Source organism: Myotis daubentonii, chromosome 15, assembly GCF_963259705.1.
Source record: "Myotis daubentonii chromosome 15, mMyoDau2.1, whole genome shotgun sequence".
In the NCBI taxonomy this organism is placed as follows: domain Eukaryota; kingdom Metazoa; phylum Chordata; class Mammalia; order Chiroptera; family Vespertilionidae; genus Myotis; species Myotis daubentonii.
In genome coordinates, this window is record NC_081854.1 from 54767431 (window position 1) to 54791848 (window position 24418).

Here is a 24418-nt window from a genome sequence, read left to right on the forward strand (position 1 = left end):
AATGCTTTCAACAATAAAGATTTAATTTAAAAAGAAAAAGGAAATCAGGCCGCCACCAAACATAGCCATGAGGAGCCCCCCAGGAGCCAGCGGCAGGCCCCTCTGCAAAGCCTGGCGCTGGTCAACCCGTGTCCGCTGAGCGTGGGTTTCCTGTTTAGAGTCGCTCCCGATTTTACCTGACGTTTCTCCATTAGGAAACGCCTCTCCCTCTCGGGCCATCACCCACTCTTGTCCTGTCCTTGGTCTCCTGGGGGTCACTCCCTCTCGGCCCCTCCACTGTTAGGTTAGCCCAGGGCTACCTCTTGCTTCTCCTCTCCTCTCTTCTGCTGCTCTCTGTGGGAAAGCCCCCTCCAATGGCTTTAGAGAAATGACAGCATGGACTCCTTACCAATCCTTCTCTGTGTCTTTCATTCTGTGGGTTCCTTTCCGGGGGAAGGGGGGGTGTCACACTTTCAAATCGGCCTTTAACTCCAAAACTCAGCTCTCTCCATCCTTCTTACACATCAGAGGACTTTGTCTAAGGAGACGCGGGAAAACAGGAGGCATCCCATAAACGCGGCTGGTCCTCCCTCTGCTTAGTTCATTAACACAAAAGAGCCCAAAGGAAAACTCCGCTGCAGGTTTCCCAATTTCAAGAGGCACATAAACACCAGGATGCCAGACCCCGCCACCCCCCTTCACCCCCCAGAAAAGCAATGCTGTCTTTATGGGCGGAATGCCAACCCTCACACTCTTTACACACGTATCTGCCTCGGTTAGGGCTGCGTTTCCCTCCGCGCACACAAATCACAGAGATATGCGCCCGCTGATAATGAGGGCGAAAGGTTCAACTTGTGAAGGAACTTGGCTTAAGATGTTATCGGCTGGGAAAGCTATTTCCTCCCGTCAACGTTGCCATGGGCTGTCAGACACCAGCCAGGGCTCCACTCTTCAAAAGTCCAGAACTTTTTTTCCCCTTTCTGCCCCCGCCCCCGCTTTTTTTTTTTTCTTAAAAAAAAAAAAAAGAAGAAGAAGAAAGGCACAGAACCCACTGAGAGAGCCCCGTCCCATCAAAGAAAGGTCGGTCCGGGTCCTCCCTCGTTGACTGACTGTCAGTTCCAGGCGGCTCCTCTGTGGGCCCGGCCGCAGTGCTGAGTGACGCCCTCACGCTGTCTGCACGGGCCGGCCCCGAGGGGAGGGTCTCCCGCATGCCCGGGTCCTCAGCCCCGCAGAACAAATAAACATCCCTGGCCGCCTTCTTGCCTCCTTTATCTCCCTCCCCCGAGAAGGGAGGCTTTTGGAGGTGCTGATGTTTACACAATGTTAAAACTTTCTTTCCCGTTTCCTGGATCTGAGAAAACACATCCTGGATGACCTGGGCTCCGAGATAACAGGAGTGACGGCTGGGGACCCGGCCTCGGGCCACTTAAGGCGGCTGCCTGCCTGCCTGCCTGCCCTCCCCGCCCTGCAGCTCCCCTGGACCCCGGAAGCCGGAGATAAGCTGGACCCTCTGGAAAGGGAGGTGCAAAGGCAGAAGTCCATTCCCACCCAAAACCAGGTAGGCGTGGTGCGATTCGTCTCCAAGATCCGCTCCACGTAAATGAACGTCTCGGTGGCGTGCACCAGACGAAGCCTCACAAACACGTCTCAGGGAGACACAGCTCAGCATCTCTCCATCGCACGCTGGAGCGGAGGGAGCCGAGAACAGTCGAGAATGTCTGTGGGGAAGGGATTCAGGGAAAAACTCGCCGTCGGTCAAGGGGTCTATGCAACAGCGCCTGAAGCGTGTGGGGATGATGACAGGCGATAACCCACAATGCTTGGCCCATACAAAGTCTCGATAAATGCTGTTGTTACTGTTGTCAGCAGGATTATGGGTAAAAGCTTGGGGGGTGGGGGGATCATGGAAAATATGGGCCCTGGTTTTTAAATGCTGAACGGCAACCGCTATGACATGGAACCGCTACTTCTTCCCCAAGCACTTCCACAGCGCCTCCCACTCTCTCCCCCCAGCACAGGAATCACCTTGCCTGCCTGGGACTGAGAGAGCTCGAGGGCGGGAGGGCGGGCGGCTGCTGGAATGCCCAGGCGGGAGGGAAGGGTGGCCTGCTGCAGACTCTTAGCCTGGACGCTGGGGCAGGGGGTGGGAGCAGCCCCTGAGCTGCTGCTACTCAAAACAGCCCATGTGCTCGTCAAGGAAAAGAAAGGGAGGAAGGGAGGGAGGGAGGGAGGAAGGGAGGGAAGTAGGAAGGAAGGAGGGAGGGAAGGAGAAAGAGAGAAAGAAAGTATAAAAGAAAAAAAAGGAAAGAAGAGAAGAAAGGAATGAAAGAAAGGAGAGGAAAAAAAGGAGAAAAAAGAAAGGAAAGGAAGAAAAATGAAAGCGGGGGAGAAAAAGGTGAGGAGGGAAGGAGTGTTGTTTATAGAAGCCAGCTGCTGGGCCCGGCGCCGGCGCCCCGCGCCCGCTCTTTTACGCGTGCAACCCCGCTGCCCCCTGGCACAGGTACAACTAAATGTTGACTTCAATGCCTCAGAAAAGCACTCGACTGATTTTGTCCGTGATTAATTGCCAAAGACACGGCTGGCCATATGGAGCAGAGAAAGCATCACGTAATTCATACTTCGGGCCGGGATCGCCCGGCCCCCGTTGTTCCCAGGTACAGGAAGGGGCTGGGGTAGCGCGGCCCTGGTGTCTTGCCCCTGACAGCCCATTAAGAAATCTCCAAGCACCTAGTCCCGGCTCTGCTGCGGGCTTTTCAAGAGCAGCCTAATAAAACAGAAGCCCGGCTTTCCGACGAGTCTTAAATCTTTCACGTCCAGTACATTAACGACCGCGGCTCAAACAACGGGCTTCTTATGATAGGAAATGGGATTTGATTTCTAGGCTCGCCCTCCTTACTGAGAGCCTTCTTTTCTGACCTTTATGGAGTTTGCAAAATCATTGTTCTTCTTGTGTCCCCCGCCCCCCTCTTTTTTTCCAAGTAGCCGAGTAGATTCGCTTGCTTCAACCGCCTCTTCTTCGCCACTAGTTCGCGCGGTCCATGTGCCAACGCTGACTCATAGAGAGGTGGAGGGAACAGCAGGGTGCTTCTTGCCAAGAGAGCCCCGGCATCATTCCACTTTCGGAAGCATCAGCTTTGTTTAAAAACAAGGGCGGAGCCTGGCCGGTGTGGCTCAGTGGTTGAGCGTCGACCAAAGGGTCAAGGTTCGCTTCCGGTCAGGGCACATGCCTGGGTTGCGGGCTCGATCCCCAGTGGGGGGCGTGCAGAAGGCAGCCGATCCATGATTCTCTCTCATCATGGATGTTTCCATCTCTCTCTCCCTCTCCCTCTCTCTTCCTCCCTGAAATCAATAAAAATGTATTTTAAATAAAAATAAAAACAAGGGGAGGGAAAACAAAACCTTGTACACACACTCGTACGACCATCACCTCCCTTCCCCATCCGTCTGTGAAATGAATTCATTCCATGTGGGAAAGAATAGCCAGTGATTTTTCCAGTGGTCCTACTGTGGGCTGTGGGTGACACTCCACTCTGGGCCGGCAGGGCGGGGCCGCGGGGGGGCGTGTCTAGCCCAATTTGCAGTCTATTTGCGTCAGCCATTAGGACGATCTTTGCCAACTCATTTTCAGCCTGAGGGGAACAGGTATCCATTTCCACCATGCTTTTCCTTTCAAGGATCTTCAGATGACAGCACTAAAAACTGTACGTGCACCAGCATCAGAACGTGCCTTTGTCGGTGCTGACACGCGTTGGCGGAGATGACTCTGTTGGCGCCTCTCGTTAGAAAATATTTATACAATGTTTTATGTCTGAGCATTTTCAGGTGTTGAAATTATCCTCGGCCCAGCAGACAGCGTACACGGGAAATTCCACTTGACTGCCTATTCATTAGCGGGGCTGTAATTGCCTCAATTGCTGAAACGAGCTCAAGGCCCATTTAGCGCGCTAAGCCAACGGGGAAACTCCCTGCCTCCCTCCTTCCTCTGAATGCTCGCTCGGGTGCTTTCCAGGATGAGCCAGGCAACTAATTAACAGTATCATCCAACGGAGCACCCAGCGCAGGTCTTAGGAGAAAAAAGAAACAAAAGCCTTGAAGTTGACTCGATAATGGGCAACGAAGACACAAGGCAAGACTTGTCCAGAGACAGCGAGTGTTTTCGCTGACCATCATCGTGTGAACACTGACCTTGCTTTATCCTGGTCCGCCCTATGAGGTAGGACGATCGTGGAATTCCCATTTTGCAGATGGGAAAACTGAGACTGGGAATGTGAAATAGCCAAGAGCCATGTGCACCCGTGGCAGAACCGCTGGGGTGAGAATTCTGTGTATTTCTAGCTGCCTGTTCACAGCACTGGAAGCTCTAGTGGACTGTACAGAAAAGTATCATAAAGAATACATGTCTACCCCACACATACACGTAGTTACAAAGGAACACATATCAAAGCATCTTCCTAAAGTCTCGCGCATGGAAATAAACCTACTACAGCTGCAAAATCTTCAATGAAGAAAATAAGGTTTATCAACAGACGCGCACAGAGCAATACTACCCGGGTGTGGAAGTTCAGACCTGCGTATAGATGGCACATCATGAATAAGAGGAGAATGACAGCGGTTTCCCTCCAGTTCCTTCTGCGGGGCCTTGATGTATCTGTGTCTGTTCACCAAAAACGATTCACCCTACCAATAAGAGCAAGAACTCTCCCAACCCCACCGCCACGTGCACAGGCCCCGGCTCCCAGCTGCCACTTCGAAGTGCCTCAGGACGCTGACCTATCCGCTGGCCTGCTCATTGAAGGTGAAGGATGGCAAGCTACACCGAGCACTGAATCATCAAGCCAGGGACGATGTCGGTCCTAAAAGGGGCTTAGGTCCTTCTGATCCGGGAGCGCGGGAAAAGTCACCCAGTATCTCCATCAGAGTGGCCCGCCCCCACGCCCTCCCACAGAGGCTGGCGTGGTCTGCCGTGCACACTGGATTATACGAAGTGTAAGACATTGGGGGCGCGGGGGAGGCCTTTGAAAGGGAACGGCGGGGGGGGGGGGGGGGGGGAATCACACTGGCAAGAGGATCCGGCTGACAGCTCCGTCCCTTACAAGTGAGACAAGCGAAGATGTTTGTGTTTGGAGACGCTGTGGGTGCCGGGGGCGGGCCTTTGTCTGCAGTCCTACAGTGTGTCTTGAACCCGACTGCAGCCCGCATCACTGAACATACGTTTTCTACGCAGGAACCGGAGCAGAAAGGGCTCTTTGTTATCATTCACTTCTTTGTAGATATCTGCTCTCCACCCCTCCCCCCATCCTACCCCCACCCCCTCGCCTACCCACCCCGCCTTCAGGAACATCCAAACCAAAGCCCTCATGGAAATTTAACGGCTGGGGGTGTGGAGGGACCGGAGGGGAGAGGAGGGGTGAAGCAGAATGCCCCCCTGAGACCCTTCTGGTGCCCCGGCACCAAGACCAAGGGTCCCCCCACGTGGCAAGAACAGCAAGAGGGACGCTGAGTGAGTGCTTACCATGTGCCGGGCATTGCAACAAGCATTTGTATCAAATTTATCTCACTTCACGCAGCCATTACCATATATGAGGCACCTCTGTTTCAAAGAGGAGGAAACTGAGGCACAGAGAGAGGAAATAATGCCCCAAAGCCACGCAAGGAGCTGGGAATGCTTGCGGGACGATGAGCAGACAGGAGCATGTGGAGCAGGAAGGGAATGGCTATGTAAACCTGAAGATCTAGGGAAATTATACGGACGCACCATTCTGCACTTTACATAATGTCACCGTGTCTTCGCTGGGGGATAGAAGGTTCAGAACTCAAATTTAGACCCGCCGATGGGGCAGCTTTCGCCAGTCCTGGCGGCCGTGAAGGGAAAACGGTGGCTGGTGAGTCAGGAGGTCGCTCCTGTCCCTGTGCATCCCAGCAGGAAGGCAGGAAGAACAGCCGTGGATCTGACTGCCTCAGGGGCTGAGCTGGCCCAGACCAGGCGCTCACCCTCTCTGCACCTCCGTCTCCCTACCTGCAACACGAAGCTACTTCCAGCACTTACTTCAGAGGGTTGACAGGATTCAATTCCTACACGCAGGTCCTCAGAAGGAACAGTGCCTGACACATGATAAACAGCCAGTAAGTGTGAGGTACTTTCGAGTACTAGTCACTTAGAGCCACAGTAAAGCACTAGAATTGATCGTCGTTTTATACTATGCAGGCCCTTGCTTAGTGTTGACCACCGACACCAGAGAAGCCAGTATCTCTCATCTGGATGCCTCTGGATCGTGATGGTGATGGTGATGGTGGTGGTGATGGTGGTGGTGATAGTGATGGTGATGGTGGTGGTGGTGGTGGTGATGGTGGTGGTGGTGGTGATGGTGATGGTGGTGGTGGTGGTGGTGGTGGTAGTTACGGTGATGGTGGTGATGGTGGTGGTGGTGGTGGTGGTGATGGTGATGGTGGTGGTGGTGGTGGTGATGGTGGTGGTGGTGGTGGTGATGGTGATGGTGGTGGTGGTGGTGGTGATGGTGGTGGTGGTGGTGATGGTGATGGTGGTGGTGGTGGTGGTGATGGTGGTGGTGGTGGTGATGGTGATGGTGGTGGTGGTGGTGGTAGTTACGGTGATGGTAGTGATGGTGGTGGTGGTGGTGATGGTGGTGGTGGTGGTGGTGGTGACGGTGCTGGTGGTGGTGGTAGTGATGGTGATGGTGGTGGTGATGGTGATGGTGATGGTGGTGATGGTGATGGTGATGGTGGTGGTGGTGGTGGTGGTGGTGATGGTGGTGGTGGTGGTGGTGATGGTGGTGGTGGTGGTGGTGATGGTGATGGTGGTGGTGGTGGTGGTAGTTACGGTGATGGTGGTGATGGCGGTGTTGTGATGGTGATGGTGGTGATAGTGGTGGTGGTGATGATGGTAGTTATTGTGATGGTGGTGGTGATGGTGATGGTGGTAGTGGTGGTGATGGTGATGGTGGTGGTGGTGGTAATGATGGTGATTGATAGTCATGGTGATGGTGGTGATGGTGGTGGTGGTGGTGGTGGTGGTGGTGATGGTGATGGTGGTGGTGGTGGTGGTGGTGGTGGTGATGGTGGTGGTGGTGGTGGTGATGGTGATGGTGATGGTGGTGGTGGTGGTGGTGATGGTGATGGTGGTGGTGGTGGTGGTGGTGGTGATGGTGGTGGTGGTGGTGGTGGTGGTGATGGTGGTGGTGGTGGTGATGGTGGTGGTGGTGGTGGTGGTGGTGGTGATGGTGGTGGTGGTGGTAGTGGTGGTGGTGATGGTGATGGTGGTGGTGGTGGTGGTGGTAGTTACGGTGATGGTGGTGATGGCGGTGTTGTGATGGTGATGGTGGTGATAGTGGTGGTGGTGATGATGGTAGTTATTGTGATGGTGGTGGTGATGGTGACGGTGGTAGTGGTGGTGATGGTGATGGTGGTGGTGGTGGTAATGATGGTGATTGATAGTCATGGTGATGGTGGTGATGGTGACAGTGATGATGACGATGGTGATAATGATATGGCAGCTCACATTGCTGAGTGCTTACTACATGCCAGGTGCTGTCACATGCATTATATCACTGACTCCTAAAAGTAAGTCTATGAGATAAAATTTATATTTTGCAGATTAAAAAAAATCGAGATCAAGGAAGGTTAAGCAACTTGCCAAATTTTACACCATTAGTAAATAGAACCAAATAGAACCCAGACACCAGAAGCTAACATAACTGTAAAATGATTTTCATTTTGAAAAGTGTTTTCATGATCTCATTTAATCCCCATAAAAACTATATGAGTTAGATAAAGCAGGAATTATTAAACACATTATTACAGATAAGGAATCTGAGGCTCAGCTAAACTAAATAGCTCGTTCAGGACTCCAGTTAGGAATGGAAATCTGGGGTTCTAACTCCAGGCCTAGCACATTTAAGCCGAGCACACCAAATAGAATGTACTGAAGGCGAATTCTCATGTAATCATCCATGTGAGTCTCTGCTATGTGGTAGACATCCAGGTAAAAAATACACATATACAATATACACACAGGGTGAAGGGTGGCCAAGGGGGTTACATCAAAAAGCTGTCAGATTCCATGAAGCTCTTATATTGATTTTTATTTATAAAAATCATTTCTAAAAGTTACTCTACTAGAATGTCCTGTTCATTGCCTATCACGGCCTCAACTTTGTCATTTAAGACTGACCTGCTCACTCTTACCATTTTCATTTCAAGGCAACGAAAACTGAAATGTAGACCTGGTGGAATGACCACATAACTAATAAGTTTCACCACATACATCTGCCCACCCTTAAAAATCGTTCTTATTTTTTTTAAGATTCCTGAGCTCAGAGCGATGTCTCACTATAATGAAGTGGCTCATGCTACTGACAGCATGCCTCGTAAAACTCCAAACGAAGGACGATCGGGTAGGGAAGGGTCACGCAGCGAGGACCACGTGGGCGGAGTGGCCACATCTACCTGAGACGGATGTGGTCCCTGCCGAGGCCACTCCGTCAACACCACGGTCTGCGAAGTCTTCGATGCATCACCTGGGGATATAGTTTCCAATAGGAATTCAGAACCTATTTTAATGACCATGAACTCAGTTCATTCATTTTTAGGGGCAGACAACAATGATTCCAACTCCAACGATTACTCCCTTTAAAAAGTTCTCCTCCTTCCCACAAAACACCTTGATGGAAACAGGTACAGACTGTGCGGGGTTTACCCTTAGCTTTAATAAGGTAATGCAGCCCGGCCGGCGTGGCTCAGTGGCTGACCATGGACCTATGAACCAGAGGGTCAGGGTTCGATTCCCGGTCAGGGCACATGCCCGGGGATGCGGGCTCAATCCCCAGTACGGAGTGTGCAGGAGGCAGCCGATCCATGATTCTCTCTCATCATTGATGTTTCTCTCTCTCTCTCTCTCCCTTCCTCTCTGAAACCAATACAAATACGTATTTTTTAAATAAAATAAAAACATAACGCGGTCACCGCACAGTTGCTTTGAGATCCCCAAAGACAGCCTGAAACCCGCAGGACTGCGGGGGCGCAGACAGGGGCCTGCCTCACTCCGCTCGCCTGGCAGCCATGGGTGGCTCGTCTTCCGGAGGGAATCGCTTCTCCCGCCTCGTTCAGAGGGTAGATTCCATGCCCCAGATGAAGCCGCGGGAGAAACCGGGATGGGCACGGCCCTCTCATGCCGAAACCGTCTCCATGAGACGGAGCGGGGACACGCTCACGTTGGGGCGCAGACAATGGGCGCCTTGAAAGGATGAGAAAAATGGGCCACCGCGGGGCCGCCTCCTCCTCCTGTGCCCGAGTCCACCACCTGCGGCGGCACTTTTGTTTCCCTTGCAGAGGAGCCTTCGTGTTGGAGGCTCGGATTCAACGTTTGCTCAACTGGCCCCTTCGGTGTGCCTTAACTCTTAAAGGGGCCGCATGACAAACAGTTCCTGCCTGAAGAACAGATAGAGACACCGACGTGCTGTCCTGATCCGCCCCCACAAATAAACACACGCGGATCCGTGACCTTGGGCAACGGCCTGCTCACCTTCACAGGCGATCCCAGGGTCAGGAGGTGCTCTGTGTGCATTTCATAAAGTACGATCGGTCCCAACCTAGCTGGTGTGGATAGAGTGTCAGCCTAAAGACGGAAGGGTCCCAGGTTCGATTCTGGTCAAGGGCACATGCCCGGGGTTGCAGGCTCCATCCCCAGTGTGGGGCGTGCAGAAGGCAGCCGATCCATGATTCTCTCTCATCATTGATGTTTCCATCTCTCTCTCCCTCTCCCTTCCTCTCTGAAATCAATAAAAACATATTAAAAAAAAAAAAAAAAGTCCGATCGGTCCCTAAGAACCTCGTAACATTTGTGATTTCATGGTTCGCTGCAGTAGCAGGCGCTGCGATACACAGGAATGTGACGTGTTAAAAAGAAAGCAGGGTGGGATCACTTCAGAGACACTGAGCAGCTTTAAGCACTGACTGCAGAAAGGGGAAACTTTTCAGCAATTTGGCCGGGTCAGTAAAAAGTAACACAGGTCAGAGGAACCAAATGGTCCCCCAAACTCCTGCCTGCCGGTCAATGGGCAGACTGTCTCGTGGTTGGATGCACAGGCAAAGGCCGCGCCACTGTCGGACGGAAACAAAAAATACGCGCCCTTTGTGGCGCCCGGACAATCAATGACTTCTGAGCGGCGAGCGCCGAGGCCCCCATTCACCCGTCTGCTAGGCCGGGCTCTGCCGTGAGGAAAACAAAAGGGCCGTCTCGTTGTAACCGGGCAGGGGGGTTAAGCATCTGACCCGCCGGGACGTGTGCGGTGCTCGCGGGAAAGGCCCCTGACGGTATCAGCAAGAGTTACTGCTGCTGGAGGAGGGGGCACAGTTCACGACCACCTCAGAGGCTTGTCCTACAGCTGTTGGCGTTTCGGCGCTGCCTGCCCCGCAGGATGCCACTTGATGAACGGAGCCGATTTCGGATGCGTTGGTGAGTCCCTTCACCATCCACCGTGGCCGCCCCTCCGCCCGGGGATGAGATCCCTGGTCACAAGGCGCTTTTCCAGTAATGAGATTTTACGGCCTGGGGTGACCCAGAGAGCCCGTAGCCTCCCCAGTCAGCCCTCCACTCGCTGTCTGACCTCCCTGAGAGGCTGTGGGGAGCCGGAACGCAGGGGGGCCTGGCGGGGGGCAGAGGGGCCTGGCGGGAGGCAGCAATGTTGGGGCGTCACAGAATGCAATGCCTTTAGAATAGCTGGGTTTTGCTTTAAAGCACAGTCATATCCCACCTTCCTCTCTATAAAAGATGCTACCGAAGAAAAGTTTCTACCCTGCTAAACAACAGCGTCTCTGAAAAGCATGTCTGTTTATTGGAGCAAACATACGGCCGCATGCTGCCCACCGGCAAGAGAGAAAGTGGTGCGGCCTCCCAGCACAGTTAGAAACAGGCAAAACCAACCAACCAACCCAAAGAGCCCAGGCCTGACCGGTTCGGCTCAGTGGATAGAGCGTCGGCCCTCGGACTGAAGAGTCCCGGGTTCGACTCGGGTCAGGGGCATGTACCTGGGTTGCAGGCTCGATACCTGGCCCTGGTTGGGCAACATATCGGAGGCAACCAATGGATGTGTCTCTCTCACATCCATGTTTCTCTCTCTCTCCCTCCCTTCCACACTCTCTAAAAATCAATGAAAAAATACCCTCGGTGAGGACTAAGGAAGAGAGCCACGCCGGTCCCCTGGGACAGCGGGGAAGACAGTGCTGAGAGCAATAGGCGTTCTAAAGACGCGCTCCGCCAGGCTGAGGGAGACCACGGCCCAGGTGCTGTCTGACACGGGCGCTGACGCTCTCCCACAAAGGAGAGGGTCGCTGGGAAGTGACCGTGAGAAGGTGTGGTCCATCCCGGGGGCGGGACGGTGCTGGCAGGATGAGGGACGGACGGTCGCCTGGGCCAGCGAATGGTTTTAAAGGAAGGAACCCTGGCATCCGACTTCAGATTGGAGGCGGTGAGACTCCCACTTCTGGGGAAGAAAGGAAGTCAGACTGAGAGGAGGGGAGGGAGGGAGGGAGGGGGGAGGGAGGGGGGAGGGGGGGAGGGACAGGCCAGGTCTTGTAATAGTGGGGCCCAGGGAAAGTGTTGCTTGTCACACACACTGTCATCTCTCCAGTGCTTTGATGCTCCCCAAACAGGAAACCTGCATGCTCTGCGAGATGGGCGGCACCCCTGTGGGAACCGCTCCGTGCGGCGGGGTTGCTCCTGTGCAGATGAAGCTACTCTCCCTTGACATTCACCATGCCTGAGCCTCATCGGAGACGAGGACGCTTGCCTGCCCTCTGACTCACCCAGGACCCCAACTTTCACTCATCACAGCAAGTCCGCTTTGCGGGGATACAGCTGCTGGAGACGATCCGGATGGTGGGGTGATCCCGCGGGTGGTGGGGTGATCCTGCGGGTGGTGGGGTGATCCCGCGGGTGGTGGGATGATCCCGGGCACGCTGACCAGACAGGAGTGTTTCTTTTGCAGAGCCGGCTCCCGAGAGAGACCGCAGCTGTGGCCTACAGTGCCTGCCCTCACCCCTACGCGATGGAAGAGCGTTTCTCAGGTTGGAATGCTGAGCTCCTGGGCCTACTGTGTGCACTGCCCGAAATGGGCCCTGCCCCTCTTCCTCATCTGTGAAAACCTTGCCTACTAACAGCCAGTTCACGCTGCGAGGTGCAATAAGAAAGCGCCTCCTCTTCCATGAAGCCTTCCCAGGTCTCTCAACCTCACTCACATTGTGTCCCCACCTTTTGTTTGAGACATCGCGCCTTGTTTACATGTGTGTCTATTTCCTCGTCACGCATTAAGGCTCCACGACACAGCAACTCTGCATTTTCGCCAACACCAGACACCCTGAATCCTACAGAAAAATGTCAAACACTGTTTGTTAGATTGAGCCCGGGCGGTGTGCCTGTCTGGGAGATAGATGCCCGCTGACTATGAAATGTCAAAAAGCATCATGGGCTCTCCTGGAAGCGGGCGTGGAAATGGCCGTCCGGGCCGCATCCCAGGCCGGCCGGGGAGCGCAGCAGGACGCGGGCGCTCGGAGGCGGACGCTGGGGAGTCTCCGTCTCCGCCCGCCGAGAGAACGTGGGTGCTCTCCGGGGGCTCCGAGGTTAGCATCACCCCTCACGCTGGGACATGTTTATAAACACAGGAGGCTGTGATGAAGCTCCCGTGAGAGCCAAAACCCAGCTTCGGCCAGTGTTTACATTCTAATCAGGGCAACAAACCACTTCTCACCAGGCGACCCCAACCCGGCGGCAGAGGGGTTCCTGTGCGCATGCCCAGAGCACCCTGCCAGGCAACCTCCTGGGCCCTCCGAGCCGGAGCCGGTATCCGGCTCTGAGTCCCCCAGACAGGCCCCTGTTCCTTCTGGGCCCTTCCTTTCCCAAAACGAAGATCATGGGGGGACCATCTCTTGGGCCCCTTCCCACACTGACGTCCCAGGGTCCCACGGCTGTGGGGCCCCCGTGCTCAGAGCCTAGCGCCACGGGCATCACCAGCCTCGTCGGGAGACAGCCCGGGATAAAGGCAGCAGACCTCGAAGGAAATCGAGCAGTGACCAGTCTGACTGCGTCTCTGCCCCAGGTTCTCTGGCCTTATGAGGGCTCAAAAGACAGCAAAAGGGAAGAGGCACCAAAAAATAAAAAGGCATAAAAGCTATTTGTTCTCTAGGGAAGCGCCACTTGGGTGTGGCTCTCTCATAAGATTCTCTGGTAACGCGAGACAGTGGCCCCAAATTATCCTTTCTCCATCTCCCTGAGACATAGGGTGGCCTCACAGGTAACGCCAGACCTTAGATCGGAGTGGGGGGAACATCAGGCCCGCGGGCCGCATAAGGCCTGCAAAGTCATTTGGTCTGGCCCTGCCAAGGCCTTAGGGGTGAGTGAATTAAATGCTTGATCGAAGAGAGCAGGCTAATTTTGTAAGCTGATAATCCTGTATGGCCCTCAAATGATGTTATAAACATCCACATGGACCTTGGCAGAGAAAAGGTTCCCCACCCCTGCCTTGGATTCTCGAACAGAATCAAAGTGGAGGCAATCCTTCAGAAGCCCACATCTGAAGAACAAACTTGATTATTAACCAACTAGAGGCCTGGTGCACAAAATTCATGCACTGGGGTGGGGGGGGATCCCTCAGCCTGGCCTGTGCCATCTCATAGTCTGGGAGCCGTCGGGGGATGTCTGGCTGACAGCTTAGCCCTGCCGTGGAGATGGGAGAGGCTCCCGCCACCACCGCTGCACTCGCCAGCTGTGAGCCTGGCTTCTGGCTGAGCGGCACTCCCCCCGTGGGAGCGCACTGACCAACTGGGGGCAGCTCCTGTGTTGAGTGTCTACCTCCGGTGGTCAGTGCATGTCATAGCGACCGGTCATTCCGCCGTTCAGTTGATTTGCATATTAGCCTTTTACTGTATAGGATACCTCAAGAATGAACACCTGTGCCTTGGAAGTAATCAACCCAGTCACTAGAACATAGTGATGTGACATAAAGGGAAAAAGTGAGAGTCTGGCAAATCTATACATACAGGTGGGCGAGGCCGGCCCTAGCTGGTTTGGCTCAGTGGATAGAGCGTCAGCCTGAGGACTGAAGGGTCCCAGGTTCGATTCTGGTCAAGGCCACATGCCCCAGTGCGGGCTTGATCCTCAGTGTGGGGCATGCAGGGGGCAGCCAATCAATGATTCTCTCTCATCATTGATGTTTTTCTCTCTCTCCCTCTCCCTTCCTCTCTGAAAAAATAATAATAAAAAAAAGGTGGGTGAGGCCCGAGTGAACATTCCAAACATTGATTTGGTCTTTCAAGTGGTGTGACCAGCTCAGCACTGATATGGGCCTCTCAGCCGCAGGATGGGGAGATACGTGTGGGGAAGAAAGCACCTCATTTCCACGGTGGGAGTGACAGGTGACCACACCTGCTCTCCTGAACCAAATCAGATAGCTCATGAGTAACACGTTGGCCATCGTTCAAAATGCTTCCGTGCAAGCACGTCAGTCTCCGAGGCTGTCCCCTCTGCGAGAGGCTCTGGGGGTGTCGTTTCCTCCAAACCACAATCCCAACACCAAAACGGGTAAATAAATAAAACAAAGCAGACCTACGGCTCCCAAGCAAGAAAGCATCGCAAGTGGTTCGCACATGGGAAGACCTGCCTAGACCAAAGTCCCCAATGATGAGGCTGGTATTTCATTTGTGGGGGCGCAAGATAGAGACCCGGGTCGGAAAATGGGGCCACTGGCTTGGCATTCCCACCAAAAGCCCTTGTCGGGCTCCGACCCCTCCCACTCAGCCCAGCAGCCGGGTCCGCCTCGTGGACTCAGAGGGCAAGGGCAGTCCTGCTGCTCATCCCATTACAACCAAACTTTTCCCTTTGTTCAAGCAAGACTCCCTGCGAGAGAGCAGGCCTCCTTTAAAGCTCTCCCGTCCAGAAGTCCCTCCTGATTTCCAGCCCCCCCCCGCCCCCCCCCCCCCCCCCCCCCCCGCGGACAAGCCAGGTCACATCACAAGGCGCTTCGTGCTTCCCAGCTGCGCGGGGTCTCCAGGACTCCTGGGGAGGACCGGACGCTGGTCACCTGCGCGGCCCTTCCTGGGATCGGTCTGAAGTGCAGGCGGGCAGCGAGGATGAATATTAATACGCCTTCCATCAGCAAAGCTGTTGCATACCCGAAGGATGATAAATATTTTAATCAGCTTGCAGCTTGTCTGGAGGAAGTCGGTTTACTCCTTGGGGATTTCCCTCGTTCTGTGCCGAAAACCTGTCCAGTATACGTCCGTTCCCACAGAACTTTGGGAATCGTGCTAAAAGGCCCGGCTTTGTCCCAGAACTCATTTAACTGCCTGGCGATTTTGCCCTTTGAGGTTTTTCAGGAACGGGGAAATCGAAAATAACGAAGGGTGCCAACAAACGGGACAAGTCTCCATGAGTCTAAGTTTTAGCAACACGGGGAAACGAACAACCTACTTCTGTTCATTTACACAGAAGGACTTTTTGTGTTTGCGTAAGGTGTTTGCCGGTGACTGCTCCATCGTCTCCGGGTTAGTATCAAAGGCATAAAACCGGGCATTCTTGCATGCTCTGGGCTCTGTGCATTTTCTTTGAAGGTTAAAGAGGTTTTCGGGTATTGTCTGGAGGGTTATGTTCGTTTAAAAATAAAAATAACCCCAAGCTATTCCTGTTAAGCAGGACCTAACCATTTTCATTAAATGTACAGAGTTAAAGAGAATTTATTTAGGCCACGCCGGTTAACGCGGGTGTGAGGAAATGGCGGGCCTGGAGCCCTGACCTCACCTCCATTCATCTCGGTAACAAGTTAAGTGTCAAGCAGCTACTATGGGTCGGACCCTGTGCTAGGAGCTGGGGCCAGAGCAGGGAATACAGCAGACACCCTGCCCTCCTGAGGATTCTATAATGTAGGGACAGACAGGAAGCACTGTATCCTGGCGGCAGCCGAGAGGGACAGGAAGCCCAGAGAACTTGGTCAGAGAGACCTGATGAGGTGAGAGAGGGAATGAGTCATGCAAATAACAGAGGGAAGCAAAGTCCAGACAGGCAGCAGCCACGCGAGGCCCGGAGGCCGCAGGAAGCTGGCGTGCTCTAAAGACAGAGAGCGGAGCGGGCTGGTGGAGGGGGCGGGCAGATCCTACAGGCACCGCCCCCTGGCAAGGAAGTGGGGTTTCTGGACTTGAGGGTGAGTGTGGGGAGTGAAATAAACTGACATATTTTTTAAAGGAACTCTGACAGGTGGACGCAGGGAGGTAGAAGCAGGGAGGTTATTTCTGCAAATGGCGGTGGTTCTTACTCGAGGTGGTAAAGTGGGAGGGAGGACTCAGATCGTGAATATATTTTGAAAACAGAGCCGACTGGATGCACTGATAAATCAAGAGATAAATCGAGACGACTCCAAGGTTGCCACTGCTTGAGCTGTGCAATCCCGGGAGAAAGCCTTGGGGGGTTACGGGGATCAAGAGTTTGGTTTTGATCCGGCCGGTGTGGCTCAGTGGTTGAGCGTCGACCTATGAACCAGGAGGTCACAGTTCGATTCCCGGTCAAGGGCACAGGCCCGGGTTGCAGGCTCAATCCCCAGTGGGGTGCGTGCAGGAGGCAGCTGATCAATGATTCTCTCTCATCATTAATGTTTCTATCTCTCTCTCCCTCTCCCTTCCTCTCTGAAATCAATTAAAAATATATATGTATTTATAAAAAAAGAAGTTCTATGCATAATTCTAGGTATTTTGTACTTGCTCATTTGATAATATTTAAATGAGAGGGTATATATATAATATATATATATATATATATATATATATATATATATATATTATCAAGCTACCACCTGTTCCAAGTCTATATAACTCAAACAGACATTTTTCTAAAAACTGGAAATTGTGAATACTGCCATGATACTCCAGATTTTTATGCGAAGGCTAAGTTTGCCAATCAATCAAAACCATGTTCACAAAGTACGGGAAGACTCCTAGCCTGGCCTCCCTAACTAGTTAGCCCACAGAGGAGCGGCAACTACCAGGGGGGCCCGGAGCTCCGATCTGGATGCATTGGGAGTCCCTGTAGCTCCAGGACCAAGCCCAGCTCTAGAGGATGGGGAGGAGCGGGGAGCGATGCTGCCAGGGGGGAGGCTCCCACCTCGAGGACTACCCACTGCTCCTTCTGAAGGCACCCCTGGTGGTGCTGGGCATGTCTGCAGCACTAGGATTTCCTATTTGACAAACCCACCTCATGTGATCACCATCCTTTTCTTCCCAAGGTAACCCTTTTTTTTTTTTAATTCTCGCTCGAGGATATGTTTTCATTGGTTTTTAGAGTGAAAAGGAGAGAGAAAGACAGAGAGAAATATTCACATGAGAGAAACACATCGACTGGCTGCCTCCTGCATGTGCCCTGACCAGGGCCTGGGCCAGGGAGGAGCCTGCCACTGAGGTAGGTGCCCTGGACCAGAATCGAACCCGGGACCCTTCAGTCCGCAGGTGGACACTCTAGCCACTGACCCAAACCGGCTAGGGCCCAAGGTAACATTTTTAAGGACCATTCAATTTTCCCAACCGACTTGCAGGGGAAATCCTAAAATATTGATAATAATCTCAACAATTGGCACATCCTTTAGAAATCTTGCTTCCCTTTCAAACCGATAGGTCTGATATATATATATATTTGTAACACGACTTTATTTTTCTAGAGGTTCTTCTAGAATATTTCTCTATAACAAGGCAATGATAGACTAGAGCTGAATTTCATGCCCCCCTCTACCACCCCCGAAAATAAAAATTTGAAAAAAAAAATAGAGGAAGTAATGTATACCCTTGTTTTATGCTGCATCTTTTCCTGGTAAAATGAAAACTTCTCATCCCCCAACCTGGCACCAGGGTTTCTGCGTTCGCACCTGAAATGCTGCAATGGTGTGCTAGTCAAAGTAATCCCGAATAAATTCCAGCAGCCCGGGCTGTAGGGGCACCCCCGGGAAAGGGAGCAGGATTCTCACACCTTCCCATCAATAGGAATTCCAGGGCAGTTAAAATGATTTCAAACAAAAGAACACACCTATTAAAAAATATCTATGTATATACATATATTTATAGTGTGTGAAATGTGTATGTATATGTGCGTGTGTGTGCGTGCGTGCGTGTGTGTGTGTGTGATAACGGTTAGCAAAATGTAGCTGAAGCCTCTGAGACGGGGGCTACCACGGAAACCTGGGCTGTTTATGCCAGTTCGTCTCTCCACACTAACAAGAGTGAAGAGAGACGGCAAGGCTTTCCCTCGGCATTTCCTAGCTCCGGCCGCTTGCTTCACCGGCCTCGGCGCTTCTCAGCCTCATGCCCATGGTGTGCAGAGCAGAGGCCTGGACCTGCCTCTCACCGTTCCTGGGGCGTCACGGCAGGTCCTCGTCCTCGCACTGGTCCCACTAAAGCTCAGCTCACGCAGCGCGCGCAGGGTTAACCGCAGAAAGTCCTACCCACTGGCCGGCTCTGATGTTCCTGGAGATATTGTCACTGGATGTATCCTCCGTAGGATTCTATTCAGCGCCGCCGTCTTTCAGTACAAAGCTGAAGGCTGTAGCAGCTTTGGGGAACATAAGTATCCCTTTTTTCTGCGGCACGGTATCTGTGTGTGAAATTCTCTGAAGGGGTTTAAGTATTTACCCGGAACACTATCAGAGGAGTTCTAAATTTCTCCTTATCCAGTTGCAAAAACACTTCAAAGAGAATCCTAAACACAGTCCTTTGTGCTCTCCATGCACATTCGGTTTCTATGGCTTAAGCCTGAATTCTCTTGGAATTATAAATTTCTTCCCCAAAAAGACAAGGGTACACAACACCTTTTTTTTTCTTTCTCTCCAATCATGACTGAGTCTGCAGCAACTAACAAAAAAATTGGAAAAATCTGAGAAAAATCCAGAGGGCAATCAAAGAAGGAATCAAGACGTGTTAAAAATTCATTGCTAATTCAGTGTACCATTTCACCCCAGATAGGTTAGTCCTAATAGAACCAGGCCGCTGGGGGGGAGTTGGAGTGGGTGGGTGGGGAGGCCGTGGAACAGAAAGCACCAACCTTCCGTGAACACATTTAAGATAATAAAAATATAAGAGCCGAGGGTTTTAAGCCACTGGAGTGTGAAAAGTGCCTTTTTGTTTTTTCTTTTCCCCCCAAATTTCCAAAGCTAACCAGAGCGGTCCCAGAACTCAGTGTCTGCGTACATAATGTGAATTATTGGGTGCCTGTGACTGTTTACCTGCCCCCAGTCTTTGCTTATCCCGGGCCACTCAGCACTGTACCCGTCAAAAAAATGGAGAAGGGAATTGAAATTCTAATTTAAAACCGCCAGCCACCTCACACCAGATCTGAAATGACTGTAATATATTCCTGCTCCTATTTCAGAAATGCTAACTCTGAAAAACAGAAGACAGGATCATGTGAGCAAATAAAATTTGGTATATACATTAGCACTAAAGGGGGAATATACACACACACACACACACACACACACACACACACATATGCACACGTACATATATAAGTCGGTGACTTCACCATCAATAGGGACAAAATATTAATATTTACTTATGCACTTTCTTGCTCATGCCCTCCAAAATCTTTCATCCTAAAAGAAAGTTTGAAGTGAACTTGGCTAGCTGAACTATAATGTGATAGCCAAGACCAGCCAAACACTGATGTGTTTCGGTATGTGAGACAGCAGCCTTGTTCTTCTCTTCAGCTACCAAGATTTCGATCTCAAACGCCGTGCTGATAGCTTCATTAATCCCTCCAAAAACTAACAAGCGGCTCCTCGGCTCGCTCCCCCCGCACCCCTCCTCCCCCCCCCCCCCCCCGACTGCATAACCTACACTGAGAAGGGCTCACCAGACAGTGGGCAGGCTCCGGGCGTGAGCTTTTCCAGAAGGTTTACGCAGGCCGGCATGGCGAGGGAAAAAGGCATGACTCATCCTGAAATTAAACTATGGCCACGGACTCGTAAAGGACGGCCTTCACGTTCCTGAGTGCCTTTCTCTCTTAAAACTTTTCACAACAAGGAACGGGGAACGGTATGAAATAAAACACCTACTCGTTTTCCACGTCTCCCGCTTCTCTCCTGCACCAAAGTCAGAGCAGAAACGGGGAGAAGGAGACGCAGCCTGTGGCCCACCTCACGTAATGACACGGCTTCCAAGCGGATACATTAAAATAATCCAGCCTGGGCTCCTCCCCACCAAAGTCAACAAGGGCTAGGGAGGCCGATGGCCACAGAACGGCCTTGCTCCTCCCCGGCCCAGGGCACTGTCGGGCCAGGAAAAGCAACTCGAAACATTCAGAGCCTTCAGCACCGACTCCCATCCCTGAAAAGAGGAGTAACAAAGATCCCTCTGGTTTAGAAATCATCAGCCCGCCTGCAAGTGTTTGCTCCGGAACCTCTTCTAGGATATTGCCAGTGGATTACAGCAGATTGAGCTTTGAAAAGAACTGTGTGTACGGCCGAAAGGAGATGAATAAATGCCATCGGTGTAAAGGACACCGCACCCAGCACTCTCTTCTGTGTCCCTGTGAAGCTGACAGCGTTGAAACATTTCAGAGGTGAAATAAATGTCAGTTTGGCGGCGCGCGATACCGGTCCCTGCGAGACACGCGGCCTATCCGTTACATCGCGGGCTGCGGCCCGGCGCCCTGGCCTCACAGGAGACCCCGGCTTTTCAGATTCCTCTTTACCCAGGGAGCCAGGCGGGCGAGGTTCCTTTCAAATGGTAACGCTCTCTTATCCCGGGGAGCCTGCCCATCACGCGGGACTCCTGCCTGTGGGGTGGGGGCTGACTTAGAAAAAACACGTGAGATACACATATTTGAATAGGGGTACGGGGGTACGATGCCTTCCTGAGGACAGAGCGAAAGGTTAGGCTCAATTCCTGGGCTGGAAGACAGCCTCGTGTTGCTTTGGGGTTAATCCGCGAGGTAATATTCAAGGGAGATGGCGATATTTTATCAGAATGCCATTCAAATCGAAGGGTTCACATTTACATCACAAGAGGGTGCGGAGAGTAAAACTATCCTCGGGGAGAGAAATGGCAAGAATAAACAGTGTGATTAAAAAAAAAAAAAAAAACATAAAAACACACACACACACACCAAAACCCTGGTGCTGGCTCAACACAGGCAGCAGCGGCCGGGGACCTCGCAGACAGCTGACTCGACTTCCTGAAACAGGTGACGGGTTAGGACATGTGAGGCAATCACCGGTCACGGCAGCGACGCGGTTTCAAAGCTCATACTCCATTCTTCTCTGTCTTACCTGAGACCGCACCTTCCAACTACAAAGTTGGGGGGGGAAAGGACACAAAGACAGAGAGAAATTCCAGCGCCAGGCTCTTCGCTGACGCAAGGGCTGCCCGAGGTGGCCTGACTCGCAAGCAGAGGGGAACCGTAACGTACACATGGCCTGGGGTTTTCTGTTTTATTTTCTCACTGAAAGAGACCCGTGCCATGTTAATCAGAGAAGTCTTTCCACAACACACACACACACACACACACACACACACACACACGTGATTTTACGATTCAAAAAAAAAAAGCATAAAGATAAAGAAGAATCATTTGTCTAAAAGGATAATAAGTTTGACTAGTATACTCCCTGGAAGCCACGTGAGCGCGCTCAGAAATGCCGTTTCGATTAGTCTAATTCTATAGGATCCAAATGTGCACCAAACTCTGCACTTTTTATGTTAAATTGCTGTTGAATTTGTTAACCCACAACTGATTTCCTGTGTTATGGAATCTGGGAGATTACAGCGAACGTGGAGCAACAGGGATAATTCTCGACAGTTACTGGTACATTTGAATGCATTTTCCTGAAAGGCAAGCAGCATGGGGGGGCCTCCGACTGGTAGCTCAACATTGCCCCCTGCTGCTTGCCACTGGAACAGAGGAGGCGGGCTGGTGCAAAGCAGGGACGGAACGGGCCAGGGCCAAGTACACAAATACCAGATGGTCCTGCGCAAACAGAACCACGGAAGCGTGGACGTTTCCGAGGATCATTCTCCTCTAACCGCAAAAATAAGTTATTATGAATCTGTTCAAAGTCATTTAAAAAAAGGCTGGAAGCAACGCTTCGATTTAATTTAGAAGGACCGTCCCTTTTATCTTGGCCCCAATCTCCCCTCTGCTGATAGTCATCGTCCTGGGGCTTGAGGTAGACAGTGGGGCCATTCATCACCCTGGGAAGGCTCAGCAATGCCACGCCCACAGCGGGGAGCTCGCCTGGATTCCTCCCAGGACTGCTCTTCCCCTGTAGTGTCTTCTACACGAGCCTTATAAAGTACACAGCAGATACTCCATCTCATGCGGCATCGCCTCAAAATTGAAAAATACAACCATCCTAACGAAATTTCTTAGATGAATTCACCAGGAGCCATCACTGGCAAGCTCACACGACCAAAGATTTTACTTTAAAAAACAAAATCTTGATCAAAAGCAACTGCAAAACATTTTGAACAAAATCAGTGAGTTCTGCCCAGCCGGCGTAGTAGCTCAGTGGTTGAGCATCGACCTGTGAACCAGGAGGTCAGGGTTCAATTCCCTGGGTTGCCGGCTCGATCCCCAGTGAGGGGCGTGCAGGAGGCAGCCGATCCATGATTCTCTCTCATCATTGATGTTTCTCTCTCTCTCCCCCTCTCCCTTCCCTTCTGAAATTAATAAAGATATCGTTAAAAAAAAAATCAGTGCGTTCCTTCCTTATTCATCCTTCAATTGTAATTTATGGAGTTGTCCGCTTACAATCCCAAAGCCAAACTGAAGTCTCAGAGTCAAGGTTCAGCAAATAAAGAAGTTCGAACTCGGATGTACACGGATGAAGCCAGGATAAAAATAAAAAATAATAAAAAAAAATTAAAAAGGCCTGAAAGTGAAGCTGCCTTTATATATCCACCCTATAAAAATATCCACCCCATAAACATACCCATCCAATAGAAACGGAGCGCAGGCTACACAGGCTAATGTCACCCACAGAACTCGGGAGGAGACGGAGGCATGGACTTCTCATCACCTCCAGCTCGGGTTTACGATGCCCCATTTTGAACGGGTTCCTATCTTCCGAGAGCCTCATGTCTGTGACGCTCTCAGGACTCACAAGTAGGGTTACAGCATCCCTTCCCCAGACAGCCCTCCCGGACAGCCTGGTGTACAGATGAGGAGCCGTCTGGAAAGCAGGGACTTCTGGATTCTGACCCAGACCTTCCACCTGGGGCCCCTCCAGGGTGGCGACCTGCTATCTTCGTGATTAGCAAATGGAGGTTAGCAATCGCGACCCGTTTTTGCAGGTGAGTTCACTGTTTCTGGCACATTTCATCGTGGGTGCAGGGGTGCTATCTCAACGGGCCGGCAGGCTTCTGTCCCTCTCCCGCTGCCCTCCGAGTTCCGCTGCACGGAGGCGGGACGGTGAGGCGCTGAAGGGCATGACCCTGGAGCCGGCCTCCCTGAGTTCAAACCCCAGCTCCCCACTTGGAGTCAATGACCTTGTGGCCCTTTTGTGCTTTGGTCTCCTCGATTGTCAAACGGAGGGAAGTGACCCCTGCTTATGGGGCTGTCCTACAAGCTAAATAAGTTATGTATGAGGCGTTTAGAAAAGTGTCCCGTACTTAGCATGTGTGGCCTCGGTTTTTGCTATGATTACTTAGTAATTTGCTATGCACGTATTTGCTATGATTACTACTAGTTCAATGAAGACCTGATTCAAGCCCTCATGTGGCCTCTACACCTTCCCGCTACCTTTCCCACCACGTCCCCTGAATTCCTTGTCTCATGCTACCCGCCTCCCTCCCGCACCCGCCCCGACACACACTCCCACTTCTGATCTGTTTGTGCAGTTGCTGGAGCCTGAATTCCCCTCCACGTGCCGAATCTGACCCTATGCCTCCCCATCCAAGCTCCCCAAAAGCCACATCAGCCGTTTCACAGCAGTGCCAGCCCCCGTGGTCTGAATCCAGTCCTCTGGCCTCTGGTCTGTGGTCTGTGATCTTTCGAAAACCTCTATCACAGGGTTTCACGTAAGCTAATGCAACACCTGGCGCTATCCACGTCTCCCTCCTTGTCCCACCCCAGGGGATGGTTCCGGGCACAAGCTGCAGAGCAGGGCTGCCGGGGTTTCCATCCCGCAAGGCCGCTGGCTGGGGGCCCTGGGCGCCGGGGGGCCTTGGGCGAGGCACTCATGTCTCTAGGCCTCGGTTTTCCCATCCAGAAATTAAGGCTCACCAGTTTCTTGGCTCACGGACTGTTGGAAGACGCTTCAAAGTTAATAGAGGGAAACCCCTCTGAACGATGCTTGTGCATATAACAGGCAGATACATTTTAGGTGCTGCTGTTACACTGTTCTCCCCGCACCCTTACTTCCTCGAGGGTCTAACACAATGCCTTATGGGAAGGAGATGT

The 24418-nt window shown here is 52.2% G+C and overlaps 1 protein-coding gene across 2 annotated transcripts in view; it reads right to left on the reverse strand.

The window, feature by feature from the left end:
- The window catches only part of FTO (FTO alpha-ketoglutarate dependent dioxygenase), a 251363-nt gene that overhangs the window by 127529 nt on the left and 99416 nt on the right, over positions 1–24418 (reverse strand). The gene's annotated exons all lie outside the window — the stretch shown is intronic.